The following is a 15,089-nucleotide window of genomic DNA, read 5'->3' as shown; positions in this document are numbered from 1 at the left end:
CAAACGAGAGAGGTTATAGAATGAATTTTAAAATTTAACTATTCAAGGTATCATTATATTTACTTTCAGAAATTGTGAATTTGAAGATTTGAAAATAATCACATTTCGTGCACTATTTAAATTTGCTTTCCCTAAGACTCAAATTTTATATGCATTTTTTTCTCATTCTCCTAAATAGCATTTTTCTGAAACAATTGAGGATTATTATCTCCACAAGCCTTATAGAGTAAGAATACTGAGATGCCAGAGTTATATCCAGTTCTCGACTGACCAAATAAGTTCCTTTTGCTTTTCTCACCCTGCCTATCTCCTGGGGTTCAATTAATGAGAGGTCAGTTGTCCAAAAGGCAAGGAGTAGTAAGACATGGGGAGAGACAAAGACCTAATTAAGAAAACTAGGAAATTAGATCCCCAATAGTCTATATTAAAAAGCTTGATATAAAAAAGCTCTTTTCACAAAGAACTTCACATTATTGTCTCCTTGCCAGACTGGAGAGTTCAATTTGTCAAGATCTGTTGAGTCGCATGCAATTGATGTAACCTAACAGCTAGCAACATGTAGGGGTTTGATGACCAAGCCAAGACATTTGGAAGCACAGACTTCTTAAGCAGAGATGAATCTTTTTGGGATTCAATAAGATTGGGATGAATCTTTTGGGATTATATTTTTCAGACGTTTCTTAGTCTGTTGCACATTAACAACATGTTTTAAACACATTTTGTGCTTTGTAAAATTGTAATTACAGAAATGATTTTTTTTGGTCACGAATTAATTACAGGAAAAAGTAATGATGAAGGCTTAGCTATTGATTCATTACATCTCTTAAGACTTCCAGGATATTTCACAGGCAGATTGATGTAGTTCAACCTCTTTTTGGATGGACAACTAACTTAGGTTTACATAGAACTTAATTTAGAGTTCAGTCTGTAAATATTCACTTACTACAACAATGCAGTGGGAATCTTTTTTTTTAGTAACACATTCTACTGTCATTATTAAATATATGCATAATATTCCCCAGAGGCCTAAGAGTAAAGTCACACACACACACCAAAAAAATACTTTCAATGTTCTTAAAAAAAAAAAAAAGATTCATGCAATATTTGAATCTCAGCTACCAAAACTTAATTAATAAAATAAATTGAATGAAGCCAAAGTACCAGATTTCCAGATGTTCTTAATGTCACTTATGTCAATTATAAATCTTCAAATACCATTAGTACCTCCTTTGGGACAGAGCGGATGAAAAGGGAGAACAGATGCTAGCAGAGTCAGGTGGTGCAACCATAGGCATGGTAGACCGAATAATTACACTTCTTAAAGCAAGTTTATACAAGGAGCACTGCATAACTGTCCATTACTGGAAAATCACATGATCAACTGACCAGTCTACAACATCCTCCACTATAGATAGGGCACCTGCTTTTGGACAAATACTCTCAGTAAACAGAAGACAAATATCAGTTTTGAATCACCAAGGGTTCTACATATATTGACTTTGATTGCCAAACAAGGAATTATTTCCTAATTTGTATTTTCCCCATTGTAAATACTTGATTAATATTTGCTACACTCTCTTTGTTTCCTTCATTGCAGTTATTGCCATTTATTTCTGTTCTTATTTACTTATTTGTTTCCTATTCTAAGTAAGATTGTCATTTTTCTTGGGGAGGGAGATACATTTTTATGGAATTATAATGTTCTTACGGGAAAGTATACATATCACTAGTGTAGAACTCAATGAATTTTTACAAATTGTACACATCTATACAAGCAGAGTCTACATTAAGAAATAGAAAACAAACAGCACCCCAGAAGTCTCCTGGTACTATCTCGTAAGTTGCTATATTCCAAAAATAAACATTATCTGATTTTTAACAGCTAAGACTATTTTTACCTGTTCTTAGAATTAATATAAATGAAACCATACAGTATGTACTATTTTGTGTCTGACTTCTTTTGTTCAGTGTAATTTTTATGAGACTCATATTATTGGGGTAGTCATAAATCATTCATTCTTATGCTCTATGATATTACTGTGTATAAATATACTCCCATTTACTTATCCATTCTATTGGGTTATTTCCAGTTAGAATTATTCCACATAATGCTATAAATATATGTTCATTAAAAGTATACATTTTTGGTGAACATAATAGTATACATCTCTGTGGTGTGTGTTAGCAGTGGAATTGTTGAGTCATAGAGTATGCATATGTTTGCTTTCAGTAAATATGCCAAACCGTTTTCCAAAGTGGGAAAACCAATTTCCACCTTGCCGTCAGTGTTTGTGTGAAGGATTATATCTATTTTCTTCACAATTGTATCTTCTGTACTTGTCATAGTGCTTAGTACATGGTAGGCACTCAAGAAGTCTTAGATGAATCGACTCAATTGATATGTCAACAGTGGCTAAATGACTATTGTCATTTCATTGATCTTTTCAAGCTTGTAAGAAGCCAAAACAACTTTATAGTCCACTTTACAATTTTTCCAGAATCTTTCCCTAGATAATTAGTCCCTTGAGAAAAGACCTCCTCACTGAATGCTTTTTTCTACTCAAATGGCTGACTCTTAAAGGAATAAGCAGTATTCATTTGATAACATAATAGAACATAGATATATTAGCGCAGTAAGGCATTTTAACCTCAAATCTCCTACCTCCTCATTATACAGCTGAGGATACAGAGGGTGAGGCACAGTGGCTCACGCCTGTAATCCTAGCACTTGGGGAGGCTGAGGTGGGTGGACCATTTGAGGTCAGGAGTTCATGACCAGCCTGGCCAACATGGTGAAACGCTGTCTCTACTAAAAATATAAAAACTAGCTGGGCATGGTGGTGAGCACCTGTAGTCCCAGCTACCTAGGAGGCTGAGGCAGAAGAATTGCTTGAACCCCATGCTGTTCTCATGATAGTGAGTGAGTTCTCACAAGATCTGATGGTTTAAAAGTGTGTAGCACTTCCCCCCGGCTCACTCGCTCTCTCTCTCCCTCTCTCTCTCCTACTGCCATGTAAAGAAGGTACTTGCTTCCCCTTAGCCTTCTGCCATGATAGTAAGTTTCCTGAGGCCTCCCAGTCATGCTTGCTCTTAAGCCTAAGTCTCAGGTAGTTCTTTATAGCAGTGTGAGAACAGCAGATTTAACACCAGGCAGATTTAACCCACAGAAGGCTACCTCAAGGCCTCTAATGATCAAACTCTTAAAAGTCAAATATAAAGAAAGCAACAAGAGAGAAGAAACAACATACAATAGAGGTCCAATATATCTGACAGCAGACTTTTCAATGCTGTGTGGTAGCCCATTATTTTTAATTGGTGACAACTTAACACCAATTCCATATACAGACAAACATGGAAAAATAAAACTAATAAAAAGTCTACATTTTAACGTCTTCCCTTTGCTTTTTCACTTTTTGTTGTTTCTCTTTATGTCTTATTATACTGTCTATGTCTTGCAAAACTATTTTAGTTTATTATTTTTGATTGGTTCATCATTTAGTCCTTCTACTGAAGTTTAGTAGTTTATACTCCACAGCTACAGTGTTATAATATTCCGTATTTTTCTGTGTGCTGACTATTCCGTATTTTTCTGTGTTCTCACCATTAAATATTATGCTAGCTGGAGGTGTTCTGTAGATATTCTTAATCAAGTTGGGGAAGCTCACCTCTCCTCCTAGTTTACTGAGAGTTTTATCATAAATAAATGTTGCATTTTGTCAAATGCTTTTTCTGCGTCTATTGATATGATCACGTGTTTTTTTCAGCTTGTTGATGTGATGAGTCATATTAATTGATTTTCAAATGTTAGTGAGCCTTGGATACATGTGATAAATACCATTGGGTTGTGTTATATAATTTTTTTATACATTGTTGAATTCAACTTGCTATTTTTTTGATTTTTTTGCATATATGTTCATGACAGTATTTGGTCTGTAGTTTTCTCATAATATGTTTTGATATTATGTTCATGCTAGCCTCATAGAATGAGTTGGAAACTATTTTCTCTGCTTCTATATTCTTGAAGAGATTGTACAGATCTGTTAAAATATCTTCTTTAAATATCAGCTTTTGGTTGTGTAGATTTTCTCTATTGATTGCCTGTTTTCAATTTCATTGATTTCTGCCCTCACTTCTAATATTTCTTTTTTCCTGCTTACTTTGGATTTAATTTCCTCTTCATTTTCTAGTTTTCTAAGAAAGTTAGATTATTCATTTTAGTTAATTTGTCTTCCCTAAAATATGTATTCAGTGCTATAAATTTCCTTCTAAGCACTGCTTTCACTCCATCCCACATATTTTGATAAGTTATATTTTTATTTTCATTTAATTTGAAATATTTTTAAAGTTCTCTTGAGATTTCTTCTATAACTCGTGTTAGAAGTATTTTGTTTAATCTCCAACATTTTGGGATTTTTCAGCTATCTTTCTGTTATTCATTTCTAATTTAATTGCATTTTGGTCTGAGAGCAGAATTTTATGGTTTCTATTTTTTTTTTAATGTGTTAATGTGTATTTTATGGCCCCCATCTGGTCTATATTGGTGAATCTTTCATGTTAGCTTGAGAAAAATGTATAAGCTGTTGCTGTTGGATGAAGGAGTCCAGTAAATTGATTAAGTTCATCTATGTCTTTACTGATTTTCTACCTGGTGGATTTTTTTCTGATAAAAGTGTGTTAAAATATCCAATGATAATAGCATATCTCATTTATATCTTGTTGCAGTTTATCAGTTTTGCCTCATGTATTTTTCCCTCTGTATCTTCTTACTCATTAACTTATTTTTCTTTCAGACTGAAGAACTCTCTTCAGCATTTCTTGTAGGATAGTTCAGGTATTGATGAAATATCTCAGGTTTTGTTTGTCTGAGAAAGTCTTTATTTCTCCTTAATGCTTAAAGGATGTTTTCACTGGATAGACTATTCTAGTTTCCATTTTTTTCCTTCAGCACTTTAAATATGTCATGCCACTCTCTCCTGAAGGTGCAAAACTCACTGGTAATAGTCAGCACACAGAAAAATACGGAATATTGTAACACTGTAGCTGTGGTGTATAAACTACTAAACTTCGGTAGAAGGACTAAATGATGAACCAATCAAAAATAATAAACTAAAATAGTTTTACAAGACATAGACAGTATAATAAGACATAAAGAGAAACAACAAAAAGTGAAAAAGCAAAGGGAAGACGTTAAAGTGTAGAGTTTTTATTAGTTTTATTTTTCCATGTTTGTATATGGAATTGGTGTTAAGTTGTCACCAATTAAAAATAATGGGCTACAAGACAACATTGAAAATTCTGCTGTCAGATATATTGGACCTCTATTGTATGTCGTTTCTTCTCTCTTGTTGCTTTTAGGATCCTTTCTTTATATTTGACTTTTCGGAGTTTGATCCTAAACTCCTAAAAGTGAGGGCAGAAATCAATGAAATTGAAAACAGCAAATCAATAGAGAAAATCTACACAACCAAAAGCTGATATTTAAAGAAGATATTTTAACAGTTCTGTACAATCTCTTCAAGAATATAGAAGCAGAGAAAATAGTTCCCAACTCATTCTATGAGGCTAGCATGAACATAATATCAAAACCAGACAAACATATTGTGAGAAAACTACAGACCAAATACTGTCATGAACATATATGCAAAAAAATCAAAAAAATAGCAAGTTGAATTCAACAATGTATAAAAAAATTATATAACACAACCCAATGGTATTTATCACATGTATCCAAGGCTCACTAACATTTGAAAATCAATTAATATGACTCATCACATCAACAAGCTGAAAAAAACACGTGATCATATCAATAGATGCAGAAAAAGCATTTGACAAAATGCAACATTTATTTATGATAAAACTCTCAGTAAACTAGGAGGAGAGGTGAGCTTCCCCAACTTGATTAAGAATATCTACAGAACACCTCCAGCTAGCATAATATTTAATGGTGAGAAACTCAGCCTTCCCACCAAAACCAGGAACAAAACAAGGATGCCCCTTCTCACCATTTCTTTCAACATCATACTGAAAATACTAGCTAATGCAATAAGACAAGAAAAAGAAACAAAAAGTATACCGATTGGGGTGGAAGAAATAAAACTGTCTTTATTCACAGATAGCATTGTCATCTATGTAGGACAACTGAAAAAATGTAAAAAGCACTTGCCTGAGGCCAGGTGCAGTGGCTAAAGCCTGTAATCCTAACACTTTGGGAGGCCAAGGTGCATGGATCACCTGAGGTCAGGAGTTCCATGGCCAACATGGTGAAAACTTGTCTGGCCAACATGGTGAAAACTTGTCTCTACTAAAAATACAAAAAATTAGCCAGCCATGGTGGCAGGCACCTGTAATCCCAGCTACAATCCCAGCTGTAATCTGCAGCAGGAGGCTTAGGCAGGAGAATCACTTGAACCTGGGAGGTGGAGGCTACAGTGAGCCAAGATAGCACCATTGCACTTCAGCCTGGGCAACAAGGGCAAAACCTGAAACTCCCTCTCATAAAAAAAGGAAAAATCCCAACAAGTTATTTTGTGAATATTGGCAGACTCATTCTAAGGCTTATATGGAAAGGCAAAAGACCTAGAATAACCAACAAGATATTGAAGGAAAAGAGCAAAATTGGAGGAGTGACACTAGCTTACTTCAGATTTACTATAAAGCTACAGTAATCAAGACTATATTTGGTGAAAAAAATGGACAAATAGATCAATGGAACAAAATAGAGATCCCAGAAATAGACCTACATAAATACAGTTGACTAATCCTCAACAAAAGAAGAAAGGCAATAAAATGAAGCAAAGATAGTGTTTTCAAAAAATGATGCTGGAACAACTGGACATCCACATGGACAAAAATGAATCTAGACACAAACCTTACACCCTTCATACAAATTAATTCAAAAATGAACCACAAACCTAAATACAAAATGAAAAAAGTGTAAAACTGCTAGACAATAATAACATAGGAGAAAACCTAGGAGACACAGGGTATGGTAATGACTTTTCAGATGTGACATTAAGGGTACTATCCATAAAGAAATAACTGATAAACTAGAGTTTCTTAAAATTAAATACTTCTTCTGTTCTGTGAAAGACAATTTCAAGAGAATGAGAAGACAAGTTACAGATGAGGAGATAATTTTTTTAAAAGAAATATCAGATAAAGGACTGTTATCCAAATTGTACAAAGAACTCTTAAAACTCAACAGTAAAAACATAAAAATTCCCCCTCCCACCCCAACTCTTTTTTTTTTTTTTCAGATGAGATCTGGCTCTATTGCCCAGACTGGAGTGCAGTGGCACGATATCAGCTCACTGCCACCTCCACCTCATGGGCTCAGGCCATCCTCCCACCTCAGCCTCCCAAGTAGCTGGGACTACAGGCACACACCATCATGCCTGGCTAATTTTTGTATTTTTTGTAGAGACAAGGTTTTGCCATGTTGCCCAGGCTGGTCTCAAACTAATGAGCTCAAGCAATCCACCTGCCTTCGTCTCACAAAGTGCTGGGATTAGAGTCACAAGCCGCCATGCCCAGCCAACGACTATTTTTTAAATGTGAAAATTAGATATCTGAATAGATACCTCACCAAAAAAGATATACAAATGCCAAATTAGCATATGAAAAAATATTTCACATCATATATCATTCGGGAACTACAAATTAAAACAACACTGAGATACCACTACACATTATTAGAATGGCCAAAATCCAGAACACTGACAACACCAAATGCTAACAAGGATGTAGAACCACAGAGACTCTCATTCATTGCTGGTGGGATTGCAAAAATAGTACAACCACTTTGGAAAACAGTTTGGCAGTTTCTTACAAAAGTAAACATAATTTTACCATAAAATCCATTAATCTCACTCCTTAGTATTTACCCAAATGAACTGAAAACTTTGTTAATGCAAAGAGCTGCACATGGATATTTATAGTAGCTTTAATCGTAATTACCAAAACTTGGAAGCAACCAAGAGGTCCTCAGTAGGCAAGTGAATAAATAAGCTGGCACAATAAAAGTACTTCAGTACTTAGTGCTGAAAAGAAATGAAGTACGAAGCTATGAAAATACGTAGAGGAGACAAATGTATATTACTCAGTGAAAGAAGCCAATTAAAAAAATGCTACATACTTTATGTTTCCAATTATATGCTGAAAAGGCAAAAGCATGAATACAGTAAAAAGATCACTAGTTGCTAGGAGTTAGGTGGGACAGAGGGCTGAATAGGCAGTGAACAGAGGATTTTTAGGTAAGTGAAACTATTCCATATGATACTAAAATTTTGGACACATGTCATTATACATTTGCTAAAAGGGATAGAATATATAATACCAAGAGTGAACCCTAGTGTAGTGTGTCAATATAGGTTCAGTAGTTTCATTTATTGTAACAAATGTACCACTTTGGTGCAGGATGTTGATCCTGGGGGAGTTTTTTTTTGTTTTTTGGGTGTTTTGTTTTGTTTTGTTTTGTTTTGTTTTGTTTTGTATGTGTGTAGGGGAAAGAGAGTATAAGGGAACTATGTGTACTTTCCCCGTGATTTTGCTGTGAATCTAAAATTTCTCTTTAAAAAAAATAAAGTTCATTCATTTTTTTAAATGCAAACAAACAAAAACCCAGGACTAAGCAGGTTGTCTACATTCCTTAATGATAGAGCAATGCCATATTGGACCTCCAGTGAATGGCTTATTTGGTGCCTGTTCATGGTATCTAGCCAGCCTTACACTAAGCCAGTGGGCCTTACCTTGAAGTGTCATCAGAATCACTTGAAGGTGTTGTTAAAGCACATTGTTTTCAGAATCACTTTCTGATTCAGTGTGTCTGGAGAGGAACCACAGAATTTGAGTTTTAAACAAGTTTTTACTTGAGACTGAGGCCTCTGGTTTGGAAAGCACAGTTTGAGGACCCCTGCCCTAAGTAATAGGGTATGCATTCTTTTCAATCCAGGTCCGTTGTCTATGGGCAATGTCCTTCCTCAGAAAAGATTTTAAGAACTCAGACTTCATATAAGCACATTGCAGGCTATCCCTATATCGTTTTCTGTGGTTTTAACCAAGTTTTTCTTCTTGCGGATTATGCCTCCCCCTTCAGTATTAGGTTTAGGATTCTTAGTCTTGATAAATAAAACAAAAGTCAAAATATAATGCAGTTCAAATAGAGTATGTTTCTCTTCCATTTCATTCTATTTCTATTTTCAATTGAAATAGAAAAATTTAGAATATATTTCTATTTCAATTGATATATTTTACCTTTGGATTTATTTATTTCAGTCGATACTACACAGAATCAATTTAACCACAGCCAATATGACAGTCTCTGTCACATAACAGCTGTGTCATATCACCTATTGTAATAAATAATATGCATGATTCTTCTCCACAGATAACACAGTTTAACCAAAATGAAGAAATGGAGGTGGAACAATGACTTTTATCAAGTACTTGTGGCTCAGACATGGGGTTAGGAATAGAATTTGAGAACAGTTTCTACTTCTCTGATCTTACTGCTCACACATTTTATGTGCCATGTTCTGTCTCTCTAGAATTAAAATAGATTTTGTGTAAGAGTAAACTATTTACTCACCATAGGTCATTGCCAAGGTTCATTAAATCTCAGGTCCCATTTGGAGTGGAAAAAGACAATTTATTCAAGAAAAAACAAATTAAATTATTATATCAAAGCTAAAGTAAAGAGCTTGTCTAAGCTCTCTCAAGGTTCATCAAGTTAAAAGAATATGTCAATATTGATGCCTTTTTTGGCTGTGGCTTGCAAAATAATTTACGAGCATTATTGAAAGAAGCTTAGGAACAAGAAAAAAGGAGTAAAACAATCGTAACATAACTGCCTGACTCAACTAGCCCTAAAACCCTATTTTGACGTATGAGAACCATATCAAAGAGAAGATGAATCAATGAGATGTTCACAAAAACCTACTTTGTTTTATCCACATTGTTGAGATTTTTCTGTTTTATTAAACAATGATTCTTTGTGTAAAAGACAGTGTGTATGCACTGTAACTAGTCGTCTGTCTGAGTTTCAAAACCCTGCCTGGGATGCTGATTTCACCTCTTTAAATGACTGAAGTACAGAATCAAGAAGTACAGTAGAGGATTGGGAATGCCACACTAAGTTGAGATAATAATCCTGAAAAAAAGTTGGGAAAGCATGTTAAGAAAATAAGGGAAAATATCATCCACATGAAAAAGACTTTTCAGATATCCCCGACACATGCTGTATTCCCTCTTCTAGCAAACCTTACCAACACCTACCCCTCCTATTGATTAATTCACAACTGCCTATTTAGCAGTCACCTGTTACAAAGGGATCCCAGCCAACCAGGACTCAGGAGTTTACTGCATGGCCCAGCATCAACAGGAAGGTGGAGCTGCAGCCAGGCCTCCTTGCCATGGCTTGTGGAAGATTTCCCATGGTGGAAAGAATAAGACATGACACTTCTGGTCATCTTGCTATCTGAGGGTCTCAAAAGCAACAGCCCCAACTTCCTCACCTACTTGAGGATTCTGTGCTTTGGAAAAACAAGAATAAAATTCTTCCTTGTTAAGAGGGTATCAACCTATTATTAAAGAGCTGCAGAGATGATGCAAAACATGGTCTACCCCTCCAAGAAATTCCAATCTAATTAAAGAAAAAATTGTTGCACCTAAAGCCTAGTGCAATTAAGAGCTCAATTATGTGACTGATGTTATGTAGGCAATAGATGATATGGGCATCCAGTAATAATAATAATATTTCCATTTCCATTCTAGTAGAGTTTGATTGCTATTCTAAGGTTTATACTAATCAAAGCTGGTTTAATCTTCATATAACAATGGGTTTTCCTATGGAAAACAAACACAAAACAGGAAAGAAAAATCTAGATACGATTTCAAAATTATGAATTACACTTTATTTCTCATATAGAAAAGAAAAAAGAAACAAAGTTTTTTCATCTATAGACACAAAGCTTCTAATGTTCCCAGTGTGCCTTCTTCCTTTTCTAATATAAAAAAGACACTAGTGAAAGATTAATATTCATATTAAATGCAGCCATTAATTGAGGATATAAAGTTTCTAAAGACTGTCAAGCAAATTTGCCAAGCATATAAAGAGTATATACTGGTATAAAAATGGTTTATCACCTTTATACCAGGAAACTGTGCTGAAAGAATCTTTAGCAACAAAGCCTCTATTTATACTTCTTCCAAATATCCTCTTGTGACACTAAGAATAAAATATATTTCCACATATAGCAGGAAACATTTCCCTGGAATTTTGCCATCGCCTTTTGGAATGATATTAAATATTTTGTTTTCATTCATATTGTCTTTTGGATTTTACTCCATAAAACCATCTTGGCCTGTAGAAGAAAAATATATGTCAAAGAAACTAGTAAATAAGGGAAGGATTAATCAGGTTGTGATTATAGGACACTATAATTTGTACTGTTCAAGTGCTGATGGCACAGATCACTTAAGGGGAGTAGTAACAGTGAATTGAGAAATGTGCCAGAAATGCTTAGAATTATAGTTCAGATAGACACTATAAAATCTTATGCATTTTCCAAAATTATATATGGTTTATTATTTTCAAATAATATAGCCAAGTTTACTTGTTCATATTCTTCTTCCTTTATATTTGCCTTAATCTATTCAGGCTGCTATAACAAAATGCCATAAACTGGGTGACTTATAAACAATAAACATTTATTTCTCACAGTTCTGGAGGCTGGGAAGTCTAAGATAAAATCTGCACTAGCAAATTTGGTGTCTGGTGAAGGCCTGTTCCCCACGGATGGAACCTCTAGTTCTCCTCACATGACTGAAGGGAATAGCTAGCTCTCTGGAGTCTGTTTTGTAAGTTCAGTAATCCCATTCATGAGGTTAGAGCCCTCCTAACCTAATCACCTCCCATAGGCCCTATTTCCTACTACTATCACATTGGGGATTCAATTTTAATGTATGAATTTTGGGGGGACACAGACATTTAGACCACATCAGTATCACTATTATTTTTTAAGCTTTAATAAATTATTGGAATGTAGGGAGAAAATTTGTATTCAATTTTGTCTTATTCAATATCTGTTTTTAAATATGTATTTCATAATGTACATAAATTAATATGGTTATGTAATTATAAATAAATGAATAAAAGATACATGGGGAGAGGTGCTCAAAATTCCTTTTTTCTTGGGAAGAGCTTGTTTAAAATAATTAAACACTGACCTTAGGGAGTAACAACCCATCAGTTAACATGAATAATAAAAGGAAAAGAAAAAACAGAATAAAGCAATAATATGAACATTTAGGATTGGATTAATATATTTTGTTGGCATTATAAAAAAACAGGAATGAAGCTGCATTTGTTTCTTTTGTAGAAGAAACAGACAAGAGAGTGACCCCTGAAGTGATACACTGGTAAAGTAAGCAAGTACAGTAAAAGAATAAATGTGTAAAAATGTTTCTTATATCAATTTTTATGTTACACAAATACATGAAATAAATGGGAAATGACAACATAGCCAAGAAAAGCAAGCTTAAGATGATTCAAAAAAAGAATAAATAAAGGTATGGTTACAGTAAAAGAAAAACTCCCTCTTTGAAAACTAACACAAGGCCAAAGCTTTTTATCTTTATTTAAAATTAAAAAGATCAGTCCAGAATGTCCTCCAAAAGATACTTCAGGATTTCACCTCAAATCTTCCTCTCTTTTGAACTCTTCCTTCTTTCCTCTGCTTCTCACTATCCTGCTCTGAGCCTACTTTCTGCCGCCAGGACTTGGAGAAGATAAACTCCCTATTCAAGTGGACATTTTCCCTCGCTCAAATAGCTAATCTCAACTTAAGACACATAATAATAATAGCAGTAAAAGCTAATGATATGAGCTCTTACAAATGTTAACTCTTCTAACGTAGACATAATTATCCCTTTTATGGATGAGGAAATTCAGGCATATATTGCTCAAAGTAATCAACTATTAAGTGGCGAGGTCAGGATTCAAATCCAGGTATCTGGCTTCAGTACCTATACTCTTCACAACTATGCACTACTATCTAGTAACACGCCAAATAAAATACAAGTAACGTTTCCATGAATTTCTCATTTAAACTTTGTGTGTGTGTTCCCATTCCTAACATTCCAGCATTCTAGAGCCTTTATTTGGAGCAAGTAATATTACCATAAATGGATTAAGCTTAACATATGGCCTTTCAAGTTAAGGGAGTGGAATAAGAGGAAAAGGGAACTATTCCAGTTACAGAGTTGTTATTTCTACGCAATCAGATGTAGGTGAAGAAGAAATTGCAAAGTTGGCAGTGCTTTTTATCCTTTGTACATCTAAAGACTGCTCGGCAGTGTAACCACGAAGCAAAGCCTGGCACAGCTGTTCATTCTGTCTCATCATCTTTTATCTATGCAGTACTTTCCCCTTAGAGTGAGTCTTTGAAATGCTGAAAGCCGCGTGCTTCATTTCCCATCATTCTACACCTATGCCAAGTTTCAAGATTGGCTTTGATGTGTATCTAAAGTGGCTTGGCACACTGCTGTCATCATTCCCTGGATCTGTCCCACTCTGAAACTGATATGATCATCAGTGTCCCACAGGAGGAGACCAGCTGCATGTGGAACCCTAGTGATGTCCTTCTACAACTTTGTGTGGTACATGGGTCATGCTGATGACTGCTGGGGGCTACAAAGTGAATGGGTTACAGTTACATGTTTTGAAATCATGTAGGAGTCAAACAGCTACCCTACCTCTAAGTCATAAACCTTCCACCCTGAAGTTTTAGTTCTGGCTTTTTACTCTCACCATGGACTACAATGGTAGCCAAACTTCAAAGCTGCAAAATTCAAACACTTTCTTTTTCTTTTCTAAGGATGAGGGAAAAGCCTAGCATAGTATTTATTTGTGTTCTAGATAATGCCTTTTGGTGAGCATTAACATAGTTGATGGGTCATTGTTCTCAGTTAATTTTTCATGGTTTATAAAGTATATTGTTTCTATTCAATTAATGTCTTGTTCCAAAGCTTAAGTGACCATTTTGAAATAAACCCTCAAATAGAAATTGTGCATTTAATCATTCATGAATCACTGCATATTCTAATGACATGGTTGTTATTAAAACATCTAACAACATTAATAACAAAAACAAACAGCCGCCAGATGTGGTGGCTCATACCTGTAGTCTCAGCTACTGGAGAGGCTAAAGCAGGAAGATCACTTGAGCCTAGGAGTTTGAGACCAGCTTGGACAACATAGCAAGACACCTATCCCTAAAACAGAAATAAAAACACCCTCTCCAAACAGCCAAACCCTATCCTGACTCCAGAATGTAAACATGTGAAAAATCCTCAGAGTATATAGGGATCTATGCTTAACATTCTCCTGTTTTTCATAGGCTACCTGACGATACTGTGTGTGTGCAAAAAAAAAAAAAAAAAAAAAAAAGTCCTCAGTTTTCATGTGTTTTTTGGCTTTAATTTAGGTTTATTTGTTTCTTGAAGTACATGATAACTGACCTCAAGAGTAAGACATTCAAAGCTCTCAGAATTTCTCCCAAATTTCTCTCTTTCAGATCCTCATCTCAAGTATAAAGTAATGAATTGGGAAGACTGATGTTGAAAGGGTCCTTGGAGGGCATTTTAATATCTACCTTTTCAAATGAAAAACAAAATAAAACAAGAGATTCTATAATAATTCAATGCCAACTAAATGCAATACACTCTTTCAGATGTTGCAAAGAAAGGTAAGCCCAAGGCTGATCTGTAGGGGTTACATTCACCAGTTCCCAGCCAAGGGGGAGCTCTGGCAGGAGGTCAACTGGAAGAAGGAAGGAAAGTGACAAAGTTGTTACTCCCCTGGCCCCCTCGCTTTGTAGGTTCCTCTGACTGACTAAGACTGACCACAGCCCACTGCTTCTCTCCCTGTGTGCTCTCACCTTCCAGGTATCACCTCAACTCCTCCCTCATTTTTGTAGGGCTTGGGGTGGTGACAGCTTTGCTGTTGCTGGCCCTGGGCTTCTGTGCTCTGCCCTGCGCTTTCCCCATCCAGAATTTTATGATTAGTTTCCTTGTAAATAAGCCCTCCCTAA

The 15,089-nt window shown here is 35.2% G+C and overlaps 1 long non-coding RNA gene across 2 annotated transcripts in view; it reads left to right on the top strand.

Moving 5' to 3' along the window:
* Positions 1-15,089, top strand: part of LOC119626258 (uncharacterized) — a 93,245-nt gene that overhangs the window by 17,105 nt on the left and 61,051 nt on the right. The window contains exon 4 of one of the 2 annotated variants that reach the window (XR_012090352.1): positions 14,574-14,744. The exons of the other annotated variant lie outside the window; for it this stretch is intronic. This is a non-coding gene — a long non-coding RNA (uncharacterized lncRNA). The remainder of the gene's footprint in view (positions 1-14,573; positions 14,745-15,089) is intronic. 2 annotated transcript variants of the gene reach the window in all.

The sequence above is a fragment of the Chlorocebus sabaeus genome, chromosome 21, assembly GCF_047675955.1.
Source record: "Chlorocebus sabaeus isolate Y175 chromosome 21, mChlSab1.0.hap1, whole genome shotgun sequence".
NCBI lineage: Eukaryota > Metazoa > Chordata > Mammalia > Primates > Cercopithecidae > Chlorocebus > Chlorocebus sabaeus.
Note: the sequence above shows the minus strand (reverse complement) of the source record. Positions and strands in the feature narration are given on the sequence as shown.